Source organism: Hyperolius riggenbachi, chromosome 11 (assembly GCF_040937935.1).
Source record: "Hyperolius riggenbachi isolate aHypRig1 chromosome 11, aHypRig1.pri, whole genome shotgun sequence".
Taxonomy (NCBI): Eukaryota; Metazoa; Chordata; class Amphibia; order Anura; family Hyperoliidae; genus Hyperolius; species Hyperolius riggenbachi.
The window spans coordinates 242078589-242097379 of NC_090656.1; the positions used below are offsets into that span (position 1 = coordinate 242078589).

Consider the following 18791-nt stretch of genomic DNA (forward strand, 5'->3'; position numbering starts at 1 on the left):
TCCCCTCAGTTGGAACGCATACCCGGCGGCCATTTTCACGCATGCCCAAACGGAAGCTTCAGCGCTTCCGTATAAATTATTCACGGATTCGTATCTTTTACATGCAATGGGTGTCTAGCGCCCCGCAAGCTGGATTTACACCCTCTGCTGGCTCTCCCCTGGTATCAATTTTTTTTATAACCAATCTAAGTTCTGCTTATCCTCTCACTAAATACATTACAAATCAACCAATCTTTAAACAAACAATCTCCTATATCTCTTACTGGGCACCAGCCACCCCCTGCATGAATTCCTTTATATATGGGAGGTGTCTCCTTGGCTACTCCGTTTTTTCCTTTTAAAATTAGTGCATCAACTATTTATATCATTGTCAATCAATACTGATATTCTAATTCATGGCCATTTCATATCTGATAAACAACATAATTCATACATGTTAACATCTATTAGCAACTGTGCCCTCTAATGCCTCGTTTACATGTGTACCATCACCCGATGGCCACCCACGGGGGAGAAACCTGCAGCTGCGGGTTGCTAATCCCTGTGCCCCTAAAAACTATGTCCCATTATGCCCCTTTAACAAACTTTTAGTGTATGTGACCCCTCTTATACTGTGATCTAACACTGCAGGATTCTCAGCACATAATTAAATTATTAATTTGATTCCCCGCCCCCCTGTTTGTTTCACCTTGACCAAAGTTGCCCCTAATTATATTTCCTAGGGTCTTTTGCCCCCAGACCTCTCTACTCTCACAAATCGTTGGTTATGAAGCAATTTAGGTCAAATTCCACATTTAGACCCCCCGGTACCATGCTTTTTAAATTATATATCCATCGGCCCTCAGCTTGTGATATATCCCTGACTATACTGGATCCTCTCCATTTCTTAACATGGGCCTCTATTCCCATGAATTTCAAGCCTGTGGGGTCACATCCGTGGACCAAACGAAAATGGTTTGACACACTGTGCGTAGCCAAACCCTTTTTTATATTAGCCACATGCTCCCCAATCCTTTTATGTAGTTTTCTGGTCGTTCGGCCTACATATTCCATATTACAGGGGCATTTTAATAAATATATTACCCCTGTTGTGTTACATGTGATGCACTGTTTTAGTGTCATCACTTGTCCTGTATTGTTTGACATAAAGGTCATTCCCCTTTGCGGCATGGCCTCTTTGCATCCTCTGCATTTACGGCATGGAAAAAAACCTTTTTGGCCCAATATTTATTAAAATGCCCCTGTAATATGGAATATGTAGGCCGAACGACCAGAAAACTACATAAAAGGATTGGGGAGCATGTGGCTAATATAAAAAAGGGTTTGGCTACGCACAGTGTGTCAAACCATTTTCGTTTGGTCCACGGATGTGACCCCACAGGCTTGAAATTCATGGGAATAGAGGCCCATGTTAAGAAATGGAGAGGATCCAGTATAGTCAGGGATATATCACAAGCTGGGGGCCGATGGATATATAATTTAAAAAGCATGGTACCGGGGGGTCTAAATGTGGAATTTGACCTAAATTGCTTCATAACCAACGATTGGTGAGAGTAGAGAGGTCTGGGGGCAAAAGACCCTAGGAAATATAATTAGGGGCAACTTTGGTCAAGGTGAAACAAACAGGGGGGCGGGGAATCAAATTAATAATTTAATTATGTGCTGAGAATCCTGCAGTGTTAGATCACAGTATAAGAGGGGTCACATACACTAAAAGTTTGTTAAAGGGGCATAATGGGACATAGTTTTTAGGGGCACAGGGATTAGCAACCCGCAGCTGCAGGTTTCTCCCCCGTGGGTGGCCATCGGGTGATGGTACACATGTAAACGAGGCATTAGAGGGCACAGTTGCTAATAGATGTTAACATGTATGAATTATGTTGTTTATCAGATATGAAATGGCCATGAATTAGAATATCAGTATTGATTGACAATGATATAAATAGTTGATGCACTAATTTTAAAAGGAAAAAATGGAGTAGCCAAGGAGACACCTCCCATATATAAAGGAATTCATGCAGGGGGTGGCTGGTGCCCAGTAAGAGATATAGGAGATTGTTTGTTTAAAGATTGGTTGATTTGTAATGTATTTAGTGAGAGGATAAGCAGAACTTAGATTGGTTATAAAAAAATTGATACCAGGGAGAGCCAGCAGAGGGTGTAAATCCAGCTTGCGGGGCGCTAGACACCCATTGCATGTAAAAGATACGAATCCGTGAATAATTTATACGGAAGCGCTGAAGCTTCCGTTTGGGCATGCGTGAAAAAATGGCCGCCGGGTATGCGTTCCAACTGAGGGCAACCAATGACGCAACCAGAGCGACCGGCGGGTCGCGCTGGTTTAGCGTGAGAAATTTCAGATATATAAGACGTCGGACGCTCCAGTGACGTCAACCTCTGATGAGTCCTGTAGGACGAAACGCGTAAGGCGGAGCCTGGAGCGCCTGACGTCACTGGTAGCAGACGAAGACACGAGAGCCGGCCGGGAGCGTTGCATACAGCGGATGCGCCGTGGTGGAGACGGGACGCCGGAACCACAGTGGAGGTGACACCGCAAGGCTATCTGAGCCTGATATGCTTTTTAAATATTCATTCATGTGAGTGCTACATAGCGCAGGGCACTGGTCATTGTTTTTAGGATTTTACACTATTTCTGTTTTATTGTGGTTTTTTTAAGTGGAAAAAGCGGATTAAAGCCATTGGAAATTTACAAGTGCCTGAGTGTTAACATTTGAACTATGTGCAAGACCCACCTGAAAACTGAGGTGGTCAACATCTGGTGAGCCTGTATTTTAAAAGGGTCGCATGACTGATTGCACAAGGATTGAAACACGATTGATACACGATTTGCACTGGGTGTTCTGAGTGGAAAATGTTTAATCTTACAGTAATGCACTATGTTGAGATTTTGATCCCACAGGTTGCACTATAAAGAGAGAGGAGCGCTGTCACATTATACATATCTTCTAAAGCAACCTGTCTTATTGTGTATCTTTGTAAATTTTAGCTTTGTAATTGTTACTTTGTTTTTGTAAATCTTTTGCATATATTATTTTCTGCATTGTTCCACTTTTTTTCTGGAATACTAAATCTTTATTTAATAAGTTTGACTTCTGATGTACTAAACTAGCTCATAGCCTAGTAAGAGACTGCAGTGTAATTTACGTTACAAGTTCAGTGCCTGATTGTGCCTTGCTACTGTACGATTGTATTGTGTATGTGGCGTTCCCGTGTTTGGCCTAAGCGCAAAGCTGACCCAAATACGAAAACGTGGACTGCCTGCAGATCACTCGACAGCAGAGTGGGAATCATTGAATTGTCTAGCAGCAGCTAGTGGTGGCAGTGAGAAGTGCTTTGAGGGGCGACAGCCTTGTTGTAGCTTGAATAAGGCTGTTCCCCGCTTGATCTGGTCAAACCCGCAGTCGGGAACCGCCTCTGCAGGCGTGCCGCGGGCCGGTTCCTGACACCGAGCCATAGCAGAGGCCACAGACAGATGAGTACAGGCCTGCAGGCCAACCCCAAGCCACCTAGTGTGTTTCAAGTGGTGCTAGTAGAGGCTGTTAGTGTGAGAAAGCTTTCCACACACAGCGACAATTGTCCCTGTCAAGTCCGTTTCCAGTCAGGAGTTGAGTTACAAGTTACAAGTTCTTCAGTTGATGTGTTCTGCAGAGTGAGCAGGAGTGTGATATTTAAAGTGAACCTGTCAGCATTACAGTGGAAGAGTGGAGGAGGAGTCACATTGCATTTTATGATATTAAAGTGTGCTGCAGGAGCAGCCAGGTGATACCTTAGCAACATACAGAGTAACAGATTTGGATTACAAGATTTGCATCAACTCTAATTCAGTGTTCGTTCAGCTTTAACAAAAAAAAGTGCACTTAAACAGAGTCCTATTATAGTGGGAAGGTGTTGATGGTATAGAGGGGTGCATCGGTCACTTTATATTTTATTTTATTTATCTTTATTTTACTTTAACCCTCTTTTGATGATTTGCTTTATCTTTTATTTGGTTTGTTGTTTTGGGGAGCCCGATCTAGCGGGAAGGGATTCTGAGGAGAGTGTATCCAGTGCTACAAATACAACCTAAAGAGTCTATAAGATCTTGGAGCAAGGTGAATGTTCTGATTGGACCAACCAACCAACTGTGAACTACTCAGTACCGTATTGTGAACTGTGCCTGGTGCTGACGGATTACAGAGCTAGCGCCGGGAGCATATTACATCGATTAAAGAGACTCTGAAGTCTCTAAAAAAGTCTTTTTATTTCATAAATATGTTTATTATGTTATCCCTAACTAAACCGCCACATCCCTACCACTGTACACTATCTAAATCCCACCAAACTCCCCAGGGGGCAATCCGGGCAGCGCTTCCTGTAGAGGCAGAGCTATGAGCAGCAGCCCCGCCTCTCACCGTGTCTGTCAGTCCGGATCTCCGCCTCTCACCCGCCCCTCTCAGTCTTCCTTCACTGAGAGGGGCGGGGGAGAGGCGGAGATCCGCGCTGAGAGGCGGGGCTGCGGCTCATAGCTCTGCCTCTCACTGAAGCGCACAGGGCAGCAAAGTCCACGACCAAGAAAGTCGTGGATTTTGCGGGGGAGAGGTAGGTGAGATTTAGTTAGTGTGCAGCGGCGGGGATGTGGCGGTTTAGTTAGGGATAACATAATAAACATATTTATGAAATAAAAATACTTTTTTAGAGAGTTCAGAGTATCTTTAAAGGGCTAGAGTAGAGTCAGACTAGCACTCCCTTTCTTACTTTACAAGTGTCCCTGAGGTGACAGCATGAGACACAGGTGTATATACAAAGCTCAGCACACAGACCACACTGTGTTCCCTTTCTTCTCTCCCGCCTGAAAGAGTTAACCGCTTAGCTATGCAGCTGTGGGCGAGGTTGTGCGGCTGTAGGCGGGGTTGTGCGGCTTTGGGCGGAGTTTGGTAGCAGGCAGAAGGGGCGTGGGCAGCCGATGGGCGGGACAGCGGATACATTGCAGTAGCGCGGTGGGGCAGTAAGGAGGCGGGGCGTAATCTTAGTAGCGTTGAGTGTGACGTCACGCAGGGAAGCCATTGCTGAAGCTGGCGGCAGTGGGCGGGGCGTGTTACGTCACCGCTCAGCTGTTCCACGTCCAAGATGGCGGCCGGTGGAAGCTGAACTGCGGCCACAGAAGCGGAGGATGAGGCTGTAGAGGGAGCTCCGAGGCGCAGGTAATGCGGAGAGGGTGACAGCTTCTACCGGACGGGGGGAGGGGCAGGGGAGGACTACAAGTCTCAGCATGCAGCACCAGCCAAGGGGGGAGAACTACAAGTTCCAGCATGCAGACAGCCAGAGGGGAGAGAACAGCTGAGGAACTACAAGTCCCAGCATGCAGCACCAGCCAGGGGGGAGAACTACAAGTCCCAGCATGCAGAGACAGCCAGAAAGGAGAGAATAGCTGAGGAACTACAAGTCCCAGCATGCAGCACCAGCCAGGTGGGAGAACTACTACAAGTCCCAGCATCCAGACAGCCAGAGGGGAGAGAATAGCTGAGGAACTACAGGTCCCAGCATGCAGCACCAGCCGGGGGGGGGGAGAACTACAAGTCCCAGCATGCAGAGACAGCCAGAGGGGAGAGAACAGCTGAGGAACTACAAGTCCCAGCATGCAGCACCAGCCAGGGGGGGGGAGAACTACAAGTCCCAGCATGTAGAGACAGCCAGAAGGGGCAGAATAGCTGATGAACTACAAGTCCCAGCATGCAGAGACAGCCAGAGGGGAGATAATAGCTGAGGAACTGCAAGTCCCTGCATGCAGCACCTGTCTGAGTGAGCTGTAACCATAGAGCAACATGGTTTGGAGATGTGGGAAGAAACTGGAGTACCCGGAGGAAACCCGCACAGACACGGGGAGAACATACAAACTCCTTGCAGATAGTGGCCTGGCTGGGATTGGAACCGGGGACCCAGTGCTGCAAGGCGAGAGCGCTAACCACTACACCACTATGCATGCAAGATAACCATGTGTACAAAAGTCTGTTGCGATCACGGCACAACAAAGGTCGCTGGATGTGTTGGGAAGTGTTTGTAGGATACAGACGTACTTACGTCTGGGCGTAAAATGTACTCGAGTGTGTGTATATTAATAATCAATTTCCGTTTTGTCGTATTTCTACCCCATAATGCTAAGCTGTCCACAGGAAATGCGTCAATGCGTCTGGTAGTCTTCAGCCACAAATCGCTAGACAACAATAGTGTGTACAGTTGTTGTAAAGAGTTTTGTGGACTATTCCTCGTAGCTAGCGATATGCATTATGAGAGTTCTGTTTCAAGTCGCTCGTTAAGTCGTGCAGCGTGTATTACAGTCATTTGCACGTCAAGACGTATTTTTTCACATTTGCTCAAATATTTCTAGTCGCTTGTCTTTAGATACTTTGGTTGAAGGTGTGTATAGGGCTTCAGATGTCCTCAGCTGTGACATGTGACTGTCTCGTGTGTGTTTGCGTGTCTGTGTGACCCCTCGTCCCTTGCAGAGCCTGGCAGGGAATGGGCCTGGTCGCAGATATTAGCTCCAGCAGGTTCCCTGATGTTGTCAGGATCTCACCTGAGTTCCTTGTATAGTGGTGTCAGTCATGTGACTGTCTGTGATGTCACATGACTGACTTTGACAAAGCAGGAAACTGAAATGTGAACAAAGGAACCTGCGATTGTGATGTAAGAAATGCAATGTGTGTGCATGCGGCGGTTTGTTAAAGCATACCCCAACTGAAATGTGACATAATGAGATAGACATGTGTATGTACAGTGCCTAGCACACAGATAAATATGCTGTGTTCCTTTTTTGTTTTTCTGCCTGAAAGAGTTAAATATAAGGTATGCAAGTGGCTGACTCAGTCCTGACTCAGACAGGAAGTGACTACAGTGTGACCCTCACTGATAAGAAATTCCAACTATAAAACACTTTCCTAGCAGAAAATGGCTTCTGAGAGCAAGAAAGAGGTAAAAAAGGGGAATTTCTTATCAGTGAGGGTCACACTGTAGTCACTTCCTGTCTGAGTCAGGACTGAGTCAGCCACTTGCATACCTTATATTTAACTCTTTCAGGCAGAGAAAGAAAAAAAGGAACACAGCATAGTTATTTGTGTGCTAGACACTATACATATACACATGTCTATCTCATTATGTCACTTTTCAGTTGGGGTATCCTTTAAAGCCTCTTGGAGTACAGTTGCAACGCCTTGCGTGCATTTGTATCTAGCAAGGCATGTTTCACACCAGGGCGCCTAGGCACGTCACTTTTTCTCCTCAGTTTTCTCCTAAGAGATCTCTTATCTTCTGCAATTAAAAAAGTACCAAGAAGTAAAATGATTCTATTTCATTTTTGTTGGTGTTTTAAAGGTCATTATATTGATAAGGTGTGAAAATATCATGAAGGTGAAAGCGTAGGAAAAAAAGATAAATACATTTGACCAATCTCGGCCCGAAATCGGTTGAATCCTCGATCATGTTTGCTTATTTGCATCACCAATTCTTATCTGATTCGATAAGAATCAGATGGTCGATTGGCTGCAAAATCGATACATGTATGGCTACCTTTAACGTGCACTGTCTGCACATTTTATTTACCACCTCTTTTTCCATTAACCTCCAGGACAGGTCCACCATGAGAACGACAGGCTCCTCCCAGGAACAGGAAACGTCCAGATAGAGTACTCTATAAATCTTTGTCCAACCCCTTGATCCTCAGTTGACGTTTCCTGTTCCAAGGAACAAGGAGTGCTCTAGTCGCTCGCCGGTCCGTCAGACCAGGTGTGTTTGGGACCCGGTTGGCGGCGAATGGTGGACCTACCTAGAGAGGTATTTGGGTCTAGTAAGGAGAAGCGAGGTGTACCTACTCCTGTGGCTGTCCTGGCTGCCCGAGTTGCAGGTGGATCCGGAGGACACGCGCGGTGTCCATGATTCCCCTAGAGCGGAGGCTAATGGCGCACCGGAAGTGACGTGGGAAGTCTAGCAGGCCTCCGGAGGGAAGGTGGCTGATTGCCCTCAATGGCGGCGTCCTTGTGACGTACTTCCGCCCTTACGCGGCGTCACTTCCGGTGGCGCGGGGAAGAGACGCCGGAAGCCCGCATGGTTCGGCATTTCGTGTCACGAACGGAGCGGGAGGGACGCTAAGCAGGAGCCAGGAAAGGTGAGAGTGGCGGAGGCTTGGGGACCTATATGGTATGAGCCGTACGCCTTATGCCGCGTCTGTACGGAGGTCTGTTACTTATTATCTGACTGTGCAGTATAATATAAAGCCGGCTTAGCGTCTGATCTGAGGTCTGTATAAACTTATGCATATAGCTGGAGATATATGTTTTGCAGATATTCAGTTGTGATATTGCTGGGTCATATGTTGTGTGTGTGTATATATGTATATATATATCACCCAATATACAGAACACCAACACCAGTTTAGCTGCACTCATAAGAGAGAACCATTATTGCTCGAAAATATTCTTCACTGTTTGAAAATTTGAGCAAAAGAACCCCCAATAAATATAGGGTATAAGTTGCATAAATCTAAAAATGACAAGATCCAATTGGGGCCCCAATACATCTACCAGAGAGAAACCACACTCACATCTCCCACTCATAAATATGCAATGTAATGCTGAGGCAATGTCCCAATAAGGTTTACTTGTCATAATAATGATAAAAGGCAGCATACGACTTAGTAGATAAAAATCACTTAAGGGCAGCTGCACCACGTACCAAACAGCATGATTGCAAACTATGTGTGATCATCAGTCCTTGCCACACTAATCCTTATCCAGTTAGCTGATAGCAGTAATGCCCCTTCCAGACAGTTCACATAGAAGGTTGCTGAAATGCAATATGTATTTCCCTCAGCACTTCATATAAGTATGCAGACTACTGCCTATTTCCACTTATCTGTATACTGTGCTCTGCTGCCATAAGATGTAGTAAGCAGAGGATAATTGCCACGTGGGAACTGCCCAAACATTCAGATCATCCAGGATGCACACCAGCAGCGGCCATCGCTAATGCATTTCACCCCTCCCTTGGGGCTTCTTCAGAGCGTGCCAACATAGGGGCCAACATAGGATCAGTGTACAGGCAATATGTGTATATAACCCTGTTGGCAGTTTATGTGGTATCATCCCCTGTCTAATATATAAGGGGATTATATAGATGGCCTCAAATAAATCATATGTATATGATATTTCTATACATGTTCTTATCCATCTGGTCTCAGGGTTACTTATCACTCTTTGACAGATGCGCACCAGGGTGTTCTTTCTTTAGGTTTAGAAAGAAAAATGACACTATATTTTTTGTTTGTATTGTTATAGGGCACAGAGTCTACTGACCCAGCAAGGCCAAGAAGGTGGTGCCCGCTCTGTGATACAAAAATGGCCCATACTTATAATAAACAGTTTTGTCAAACCGGTTTAAGTAAAGTTAATGTAGGAACATTCAGGGGACTTAAAGGAAGAATTAATGTCAGCCGTAAAAATTGAGAGGGCTGAGACAATTAAGTCATTAAGGGAAGTATTTGCTTCTGCTATCATCCCAGCAACAGAAGCAGTAATCCCTGGTACTAGTACGACCAGGCCGGCCGTAGATATACCAAATACAGAGGGTGAAGAGGAGGATAATGATGAGTCAGACTCTTCTTCTAAAAGTATGGACAGCCAGACTGAAATCAGAAAATCTCCAGGTTTAGATTCCAGCTGATGAGACTGAGCAGCTTATCTGGGCTATTAATAAAACTCTAAATATTGAATCTAAGAAATCAGAATTATCGATGCACAATAGATTGTATCAGGGAATGGAACCAAAAGAATCTTTGACTTTCCCATACATAAGATCTACAACATCTCACAGGTTAATATAGACAATGAATTAGCCTTTGAGGATCCGGGATACCTGAAGGATCCACAAGATAAGAAGGTGGAGTTTGCCCTTAAAAAGGCCTGGACTGCAGCAGGGGCAAATTTTCAACCAGCAGCAGCCACAACATACGTAGCAAGGGGAGACCTGGGGCTATTAATAGAGAGGGAACGAAAAAGAGTTTTCTTTTTCGAAACCAAAATAGTCAAGAAAAGAATTGACGCCAGAGAAAGAGTTGGGGGTCATCTATCGGAATTCTATTCCCAGTGGACGAAAATAAGCAAAAACGATTTCATCCTCAATCTTATAAACTAGGGGTACAAAATTCAGTTTCAGTCCCTTCCAGCAAGAAAATTATTGCTACTCTTCCAAAAGGACAGAGAGAAAAGCCAGCATCATAAAATCAATGTTAGACGAGAACATCGTCGGACCGGTTCCGGGCAGTCAGATCACTGGCTATCAGTGATTTTATTCGACGGTTTTCTGGTAAGAAAGCTGACGAGAAAATTCAGGTTAATTCTAATCTTAAAAGCTTAAACACCTTTTGTGTCTTATCAAAGATTCAGGATGGAATCAATATTCTCTGTGAGAAACTTGTTAACCACAAACTGCATGATGATAAACATAGATTTGAGGGACGCAGATTGGCACATTCCAATAAGAGCGTTGTCTCAGAAGTTCCTGAGATTTGCGGTAAGGGAAAAGAAGACGATTCAACATTTTTAGTTTACTGTCCTGCCCTTCGGAATATCATCAGCACCGAGGATCTTCTCAAAAGTAATGGCGGAAGTGATAAAGTATTTACATGCAGAGGGAATTCTCATAATTCCATATCCAGACGATCTCCTTGTAGTGGCGGAGTCATACCAAAAAAACAGAGAGAAATACAAGAAAAAGTACTAGATCTGTTACAGACCCTCGGATGGATAGTAAACTGAGACAAGTTGGTCCTACAACCAACGTCAAAGATTCAGTTTCTAGGAGTCATAATAAATTCAGAAACAGAAAGAATGTACTTAACAAGCGAAAAGATAAAAAGATTAAAGAAAATAATACAAGCCGGGTTTAGATTTCAGAAGATGACTTAGATGCTATTTAGAAAGGGATAAAACGGTGTATAGAGGAATCCTATAAGATTACAGGGGATACGGTATTCTATACAGTTAGAGCTCATTCAGCTAGAGCAGCGGCCACTTCATGGGCTTACAGAGCGAGTGCTACGCCGGAAGAGATCTGCAGAGCAGCTACGTGGTCAAGTCTAAGTACCTTCTCTAGACACTATAGAGTGAACCTGATGTCTGCAGGACAGCAATCATTTGGGAGAAAAGTCCTGCAGGCAGTCGGCCCACCCTAATTGGGTAAGATTCTTGCTCATCTTCTCATGGTGGACCTGTCCTGGAGGTTAATGGAAAAACCAATGTTAGTTACCTGGTAACATCCTTTTTAGTAACCTCCAGGACAGGTCCGTAACCCACCCGAGTAAAGGATTTATATGAGTATATAAGTACAAGAAAAGTATATGTATATGCAGTATGAATATTAAAACCCCTTTGTTTTTAGGAACAGTACTTGGAATTGACTGAGGATCAAGGGGTTGGACAAAGATTTATAGAGTACTCTATCTGGACGTTTCCTGTTCCTGGGAGGAGCCTGTCGTTCTCATGGTGGACCTGTCCTGGAGGTTACTAAAAAGGATGTTACCAGGTAACTAACATTGGTTTTGTACAGGGCTGTGGAGTCGGAGTCGGGGCAATTTTGGCCACCTGGAGTCGAAGTCGTTGATTTCATAAACTGAGGAGTCAGAGTCGGAGTCGCATGATTTTTGTACAAAATCCACAAGTTAAGTATTAGACTAAGGAGTCGAGGAGTCGGAGTATGAGCAATTTTGGGTACCCGGAGTTGGAGTCGTGGTTTCAGAAACTGAGGAGTCTGAGTTGGAGTCGGAAGATTTATGTACTGACTCCACAGCCCTGCTTTTGTAAATATACTCAGTTGTGAGGCCACATGAGAAAAAGTCAGATAAAGCAGCTCCAGAGAATTCAGTTCAGTTTGATACGCTGAACCCTTGCTGCTGCCAAGCTGGGGTGATATAAGACGCTTCAGGGTGATTTCTCCCTGCTCTGTGCATAGTACGGACGTCACTAATAAGATGGCCGCTCCTGTGCACACAGGAAATAAACCCAAAAGAAATCAGGTAGTGGGAACCTGTAACGTACCTCTTCTGATGGAGACCGATGTGCCGAGGACAGCAACTCTTGCGGGTTATCAACTGGAGGCCCTGGAGTGGGTACAGCGGCAAGCAGTTGACAAAGGGCAGGAGCGCTAGCAGGACCAATGGCGTGACACCGAAGCGTGTGACCAGTGCGGCTCTGAAGCGCCCCCGCGGGTCAAGTCTGGTAGTGCAGGGACTTGACCAACCAGCAGGAACTTGAATCTGGAACAATCCGAAGGACAGGTGAGTAGACAAGCAGCAGGGTTCGGGCAGCGAGGCAGGTTCTCGGACGGGCAGAGGTTCGGCAACAAATCGGGTACTCAGACGGACCAGGGTCGGCAACAAAGCGGGTAGTCGTACAAAGCCAGGGTCGGTAACAAAGCGGGCAGTCAGACGAGCCAAGGTCAGCATTGAAACAGGACAAATCAGGCAGGCAGACACTAAGTCACGTCACAGGAGATACAGGGAACTTGCTGCAAGACTACAGCGCCGAACACTGATCTCAGCAGGCTTAACTAGGCCGTTTGGCGCTAATTACGTCATGCGTAATGACGTACGCATATGCCCGCGCATGCGTACTTCAAAGCGGGATTACATGTACACGCGGAAGTCCCTCCGCGTGCACGAACACACCCGCCACCACAACTTCCGGTGCAGAGGCCAGGCGCGCACGCAGCAACACACGCAGACGCACACCACCGGACCCTGTTTCCAGGAGGCCGATAACATGCCCCAGGACCCGCGGACATCAGTAAGTACCGGCTGCCAAGCCTGCCCAAGAACAGACCGTGACAGAACCTAAGACATGGGAGCAGCGTTGGGGTGACACTGGTCAGCATGTCTGGTAATGGTAATAACACACATTGGCCTCAATTCACTAAGATCATGATGGAGATAAGGCAAGAGAAAACTTACCTCCACACAGTGAGAGAGTTATCTTATCTCTTCATTCCTTAATTTACCTCCTCTGGAGTTAAGTTGCCTCCTCTGGAGTTAAGTTGCCTCCTCTGGGGAGTTAAGTTGCCTCCTCTGGGGAGTTAAGTTGCCTCCTCTGGAGTTAAGTTGCCTCCTCTGGAGTTAAGTTGCCTCCTCTGGAGTTAAGTTGCCTCCTCTGGAGTTAAGTTGCCTCCTCTGGAGTTAAGTTGCCTCCTCTGGAGTTAAGTTGCCTCCTCTGGAGTTAAGTTGCCTCCTCTGGAGTTAAGTTGCCTCCTCTGGAGTTAAGTTGCCTCCTCTGGAGTTAAGTTGCCTCCTCTGGAGTTAAGTTGCCTCCTCTGGAGTTAAGTTGCCTCCTCTGGAGTTAAGTTGCCTCCTCTGGAGTTAAGTTGCCTCCTCTGGAGTTAAGTTGCCTCCTCTGGAGTTAAGTTGCCTCCTCTGGAGTTAAGTTGCCTCCTCTGGAGTTAAGTTGCCTCCTCTGGAGTTAAGTTGCCTCCTCTGTTGCCTCCTCTGTTGCCTCCTCTGTTGCCTCCTCTGTTGCCTCCTCTGTTGCCTCCTCTGTTGCCTCCTCTGTTGCCTCCTCTGTTGCCTCCTCTGTTGCCTCCTCTGTTGCCTCCTCTGTTGCCTCCTCTGTTGCCTCCTCTGTTGCCTCCTCTGTTGCCTCCTCTGTAGTTAACCACTTGAGGACCCACCCTTTACCCCCCCTTAAGGACCAGCGCTGTGCTGAGTGATCTGTGCTGGGTGGGCTCTGCAGCCCCCAGCACAGATCATGTAGCAGGCAGAGAGATCAGATCACCCCCCTTTTTTCCCCACTAGGGGGATGATGTGCTGGGGGGGTCCGATCTCTCATGCCTGCATGTGGCTGGCGGGGGGGGGGGGCAGCTCAAAGCCCCCCTCCGCTGCGAAATTCCCCCCTCCCTCTCCTACCTGCTCCCCCCCCCCCCCCCCCCGGAGATCCGGGCTGCACAGGACGCTATCCGTCCTGTGCAGCCAGTGACGGGACGTCCCCTGTCACATGGCGGCGATCCCCGGCCGCTGATTGGCCGGGGATCGCCGATCTGCCTTACGGCGCTGCTGCGCAGCAGCGCCGTACAAATGTAAACAAAGCGGATTATTTCCGCTTGTGTTTACATTTAGCCTGCGAGCCGCCATCGGCGGCCCGCAGGCTATTCACGGAGCCCCCCGCCGTGAATTGACAGGAAGCAGCCGCTCGCCCGAGCGGCTGCTTCCTGATTAATCAGCCTGCAGCTGGCGACGCAATACTGCGTCGCTGGTCCTGCAGCTGCCACTTTGCCGACGCGCGGTATGAGTGCGCGGTCGGCAAGTGGTTAAGTTACCTCCTCTGTAGTTAAGTTACCTCCTCTGTAGTTAAGTTACCTCCTCTGTAGTTAAGTTACCTCCTCTGTAGTTAAGTTACCTCCTCTGTAGTTAAGTTACCTCCTCTGTAGTTAAGTTACCTCCTCTGTAGTTAAGTTACCTCCTCTGTAGTTAAGTTACCTCCTCTGTAGTTAAGTTACCTCCTCTGTATTTAAGTTACCTCCTCTGTAGTTAAGTTACCTCCTCTGTAGTTAAGTTACCTCCTCTGTAGTTAAGTTACCTCCTCTGTAGTTAAGTTACCTCCTCTGTAGTTAAGTTACCTCCTCTGTAGTTAAGTTACCTCCTCTGTAGTTAAGTTACCTCCTCTGTAGTTAAGTTACCTCCTCTGTAGTTAAGTTACCTCCTCTGTAGTTAAGTTACCTCCTCTGTAGTTAAGTTACCTCCTCTGTAGTTAAGTTACCTCCTCTGTAGTTAAGTTACCTCCTCTGTAGTTAAGTTACCTCCTCTGTAGTTAAGTTACCTCCTCTGTAGTTAAGTTACCTCCTCTGTAGTTAAGTTACCTCCTCTGTAGTTAAGTTACCTCCTCTGTAGTTAAGTTACCTCCTCTGTAGTTAAGTTACCTCCTCTGTAGTTAAGTTACCTCCTCTGTAGTTAAGTTACCTCCTCTGTAGTTAAGTTACCTCCTCTGTAGTTAAGTTACCTCCTCTGTAGTTAAGTTACCTCCTCTGTAGTTAAGTTACCTCCTCTGTAGTTAAGTTACCTCCTCTGTAGTTAAGTTACCTCCTCTGTAGTTAAGTTACCTCCTCTGTAGTTAAGTTACCTCCTCTGTAGTTAAGTTACCTCCTCTGTAGTTAAGTTACCTCCTCTGTAGTTAAGTTACCTCCTCTGTAGTTATTTTTACACGCAGTTAATAAACTGGCTGTCTTTAACTCCTGGAGTTATTTTAAGAATTGGAGAGTTAACTTAAAGAAAGAAGAGATAACTTTAGGTTTGCCTGAGGTAAAATGTTTCCTGAATACTACATGCCTTATCACCATGGTAACAACTCCAGAAACGTTATTAAAGACAGGAGATAAGCTTAGTGAATTGAGGCCATAGTGTGCCCTAACTAAAGGATAGCTATAAATGATAACTGGAGTGAGTAGGGTTATGGCGGCTGCCATATTTATTCCCTTATAAACCATACCAGTTGCCTGGCAGTCCTGCTGAACCTCTGCCTCCAATACATTTAGCCATAGCCCCTAAACAAGCATGCAGATCAGGTGCTCTGACTGAAGTGAGTGAATTAGCTGCATGCTTGTTTCAGGTGTGTGATTCAGACACTACTGCAGCAAGAGAGATCAGCAGGGCTGCCAGGCGACTGGTATTGTTTACCTACTTAATGTAAATGATACAGTATTATTATTATTTTTTATTTATATAGCGCCAACATATTCCGCAGCGCTTTACAAAGCACAATAAGACGACAAGGGGAACATAGATATACTAACAAATTGCAAAACAAAGTTCCAAGCAGCACAGATATTGTGACAAAACCAGTAAACATTAGGAGGAGGACGACCCTGCCCTTGCGAGCTTACAATCTAAAGGGTAGTGGGGGACACACTAGGTAAGGGGGTGGAGGATGGATGAGGCAGTGATTCTTTGCCTCTGATTACATTGTGACAGAGAAGTAAATAAGGGCTATAGAATGGCGTCAATTCACCAGAGGTTACCAACCTATTTATCTCTTGGGAGGTAATTTACCTCCTGTGATATCTCCAAATAGCAATTCTCCAGAAGTATAGGGGAAAATATCGACAGAGAGAAATGCAAGAGATAAATGTGAGATAAGTATGAGATAAATAAGTGATAGTTAGTAGTTAGTTTTTCTCCAAATCACAATTCACCAGGGAAGAAAGGGGGTGTGGCCAGTCGTTATTTTTTCATCTTTTTATCCCCTGAATGAACCTGGAGATATCGTGGTTTTCACACAGCAGCTGCTGCTGTGGAAGATGGAGCCTTTTGAGCTTACTCTGTTAGGCCTGGTGCACACCAAAAACCGCTAGCAGATCCGCAAAATGCTAGCAGATTTTGAAACGCTTTTTCTTATTTTTCTGTAGTGTTTCAGCGAGCATTTTGCGGTTTTGTGAAGCGTTTTTGGTGTAGTAGATTTCATGTATTGTTACAGTAAAGCTGTTACTGAACAGCTACTGTAACAAAAACCGCCTGGCAAACCGTTTTGAAGTGCCGTTTTTCAGAGCGGTTTGCGTTTTTCCTATACTTAACATTGAGGCAGAAACGCCCCCGCAATCCAAAATCTGCAGCAGCCCGGGAGTATGCGTTTCTGCAAAACGCCTCCCGCTCTGGTGTGCACCAGCCCATTGAAATACATTACCCAAGCATATCCGCAGCCGCAAGCGGATCGCAAAACGCAGCCAAACCGCTCTGGTGTGCACTAGGCCTTAGAGCTTGCTTCTATTATGAGGAGACGAAGGCGCAGGAGGAGGGTCTGTTTAATCGCCCCTCGTATTTTTCGTGAGAGAACATTTCTTGATAATTTTACTGAGACAGAGGTGGTGAAGAAGTTCAGACTCACTCGTGATATGATTTATGATATGATCCGGCAGTGAAGGCGGGAATACTCTGGTCAGGTAGTGGTAAAACTCCACCTCCTAACCACAATGCTTCACTTTCAAGCTTACAGAGAGGAAAAGTATCCCATGTAAATCATTAATACCGATTACCTAACTCTCTGCTTTCTCACACTTTCCTCATGCATATCTCTCCATTATCCCCTGCTATCAAACGCTTTTCTCTCTGTCCTCTCACACTGGTGAATTGACTCCAGAGTGTTAAAATACCTCATGAGATAAACTACCTACCTTTTTTCTCTTAGTAAATCCTCTCTGGTGAATTGACGCCAATGTTATAAGCTTGTCTGAAAAGGTGTGTTTTAAGAGTGTGTTTGAAGTTTTCCAGGTTTGGAGCATGACGTACAGGCTGTGGAAGAGAGTTCCAGATAAGAGATGATGCTTGTGTAAAGTCTTGGATGCGAGCATGAGAGGAGGTGATCAGCTTAGAGGCCAGGAGAATTTCTTGGGAGGAGCGGAGGTTGCTGGAGGGACAGTATATCTACGCCCCTGCAGACCTCATCTTAGCTCCGGGGGTGTAGGTATGTTTCTCTGCTGCGACCGCCGCTGTGTTCGTCACCGCCCCCAAGTGGGGATATCCGTGAACGGGAATGCAGATTGATCTAAGTCCTCGCTGTAATGATCGCTGGCATCAATGAGATACCGTGGTTATTGTAAAAAATACAAAGGAATACATACTCATTACTTCCTGTTAGCGGAAAGTAATGAGTGGCCAAATAGTAGAATTACATCTTCATGCATTTTTTTAAATAAAAAGACATACACATATTTTTAAAATTAACGCCTTACCTCCCACACTCTCCTGTAGTTACCCAAATAAAACTTTTGCCTAAAAAGAAAAGACAATTTCAAAAAAATACATAAATAGTTACATTAGGGGCTGCACTTGCAATGGCCAAAAACTGAGAAATAATATTTTTTTCCATTTTTTTTTTCTTATCCATTAAAATGCATTTATAATAAAATATTTCTTGGCATAATGTACCACCCAAAGAAACACACACACACACACACACACACACACACACACACACACACACACACACACACACACCACACACTCACAGTGTGCACATATACGCATACACACCACATACACGCATACACACCACATACACGCATACACACCACATACACGCATACACACCACATACACGCATACACACCACATACACGCATACACACCACATACACGCATACACACCACATACACGCATACACACCACATACACGCATGCACACCACAGTGTACACGCATGCACACCACAGTGTACACGCATGCACACCACAGTGTACACGCATGCACACCACAGTGTACACGCATGCACACCACAGTGTACACGCATAGACACCACAGTGTACACGCATAGACACCACAGTGTACACGCATAGACACCACAGTGTACACGCATAGACACCACAGTGTACACGCATAGACACCACAGTGTACACGCATAGACACCACAGTGTACACGCATAGACACCACAGTGTACACGCACAGACACCACAGTGTACACGCACGCACACCACAGTGTACACGCACGCACACCACAGTGTACACGCACGCACACCACAGTGTACACGCACGCACACCACAGTGTACACGCACGCACACCACAGTGTACACGCACGCACACACACATGCACACACACCACATACACGCATGCACACACCACATACACACGCACGCAGTGTACACGCACATACCACTTCCTGGTTAGCGGCCATGTTTTTGTTTGTAAACACTGCCTAAAACTGGCGATCCAGGAGATCACAGTGACTCGATTGGTATGTTTTTTTATTGTACAAATTGGACAGTACAGATTT

The 18791-nt window shown here is 45.9% G+C and overlaps 1 protein-coding gene across 6 annotated transcripts in view; it reads left to right on the forward strand.

Annotated features, from left to right (window-relative positions):
* The first annotated feature begins 5099 nt into the window (after positions 1-5099).
* LOC137538247 (golgin subfamily B member 1-like) overlaps positions 5100-18791 on the forward strand; it is a 185883-nt gene continuing 172191 nt past the window's right edge. For all 6 annotated transcript variants that reach the window (XM_068260302.1, XM_068260304.1, XM_068260306.1 and 3 more), the window contains exon 1: positions 5100-5201. The gene's annotated coding sequence lies outside the window, so the exon portion shown is untranslated. The remainder of the gene's footprint in view (positions 5202-18791) is intronic.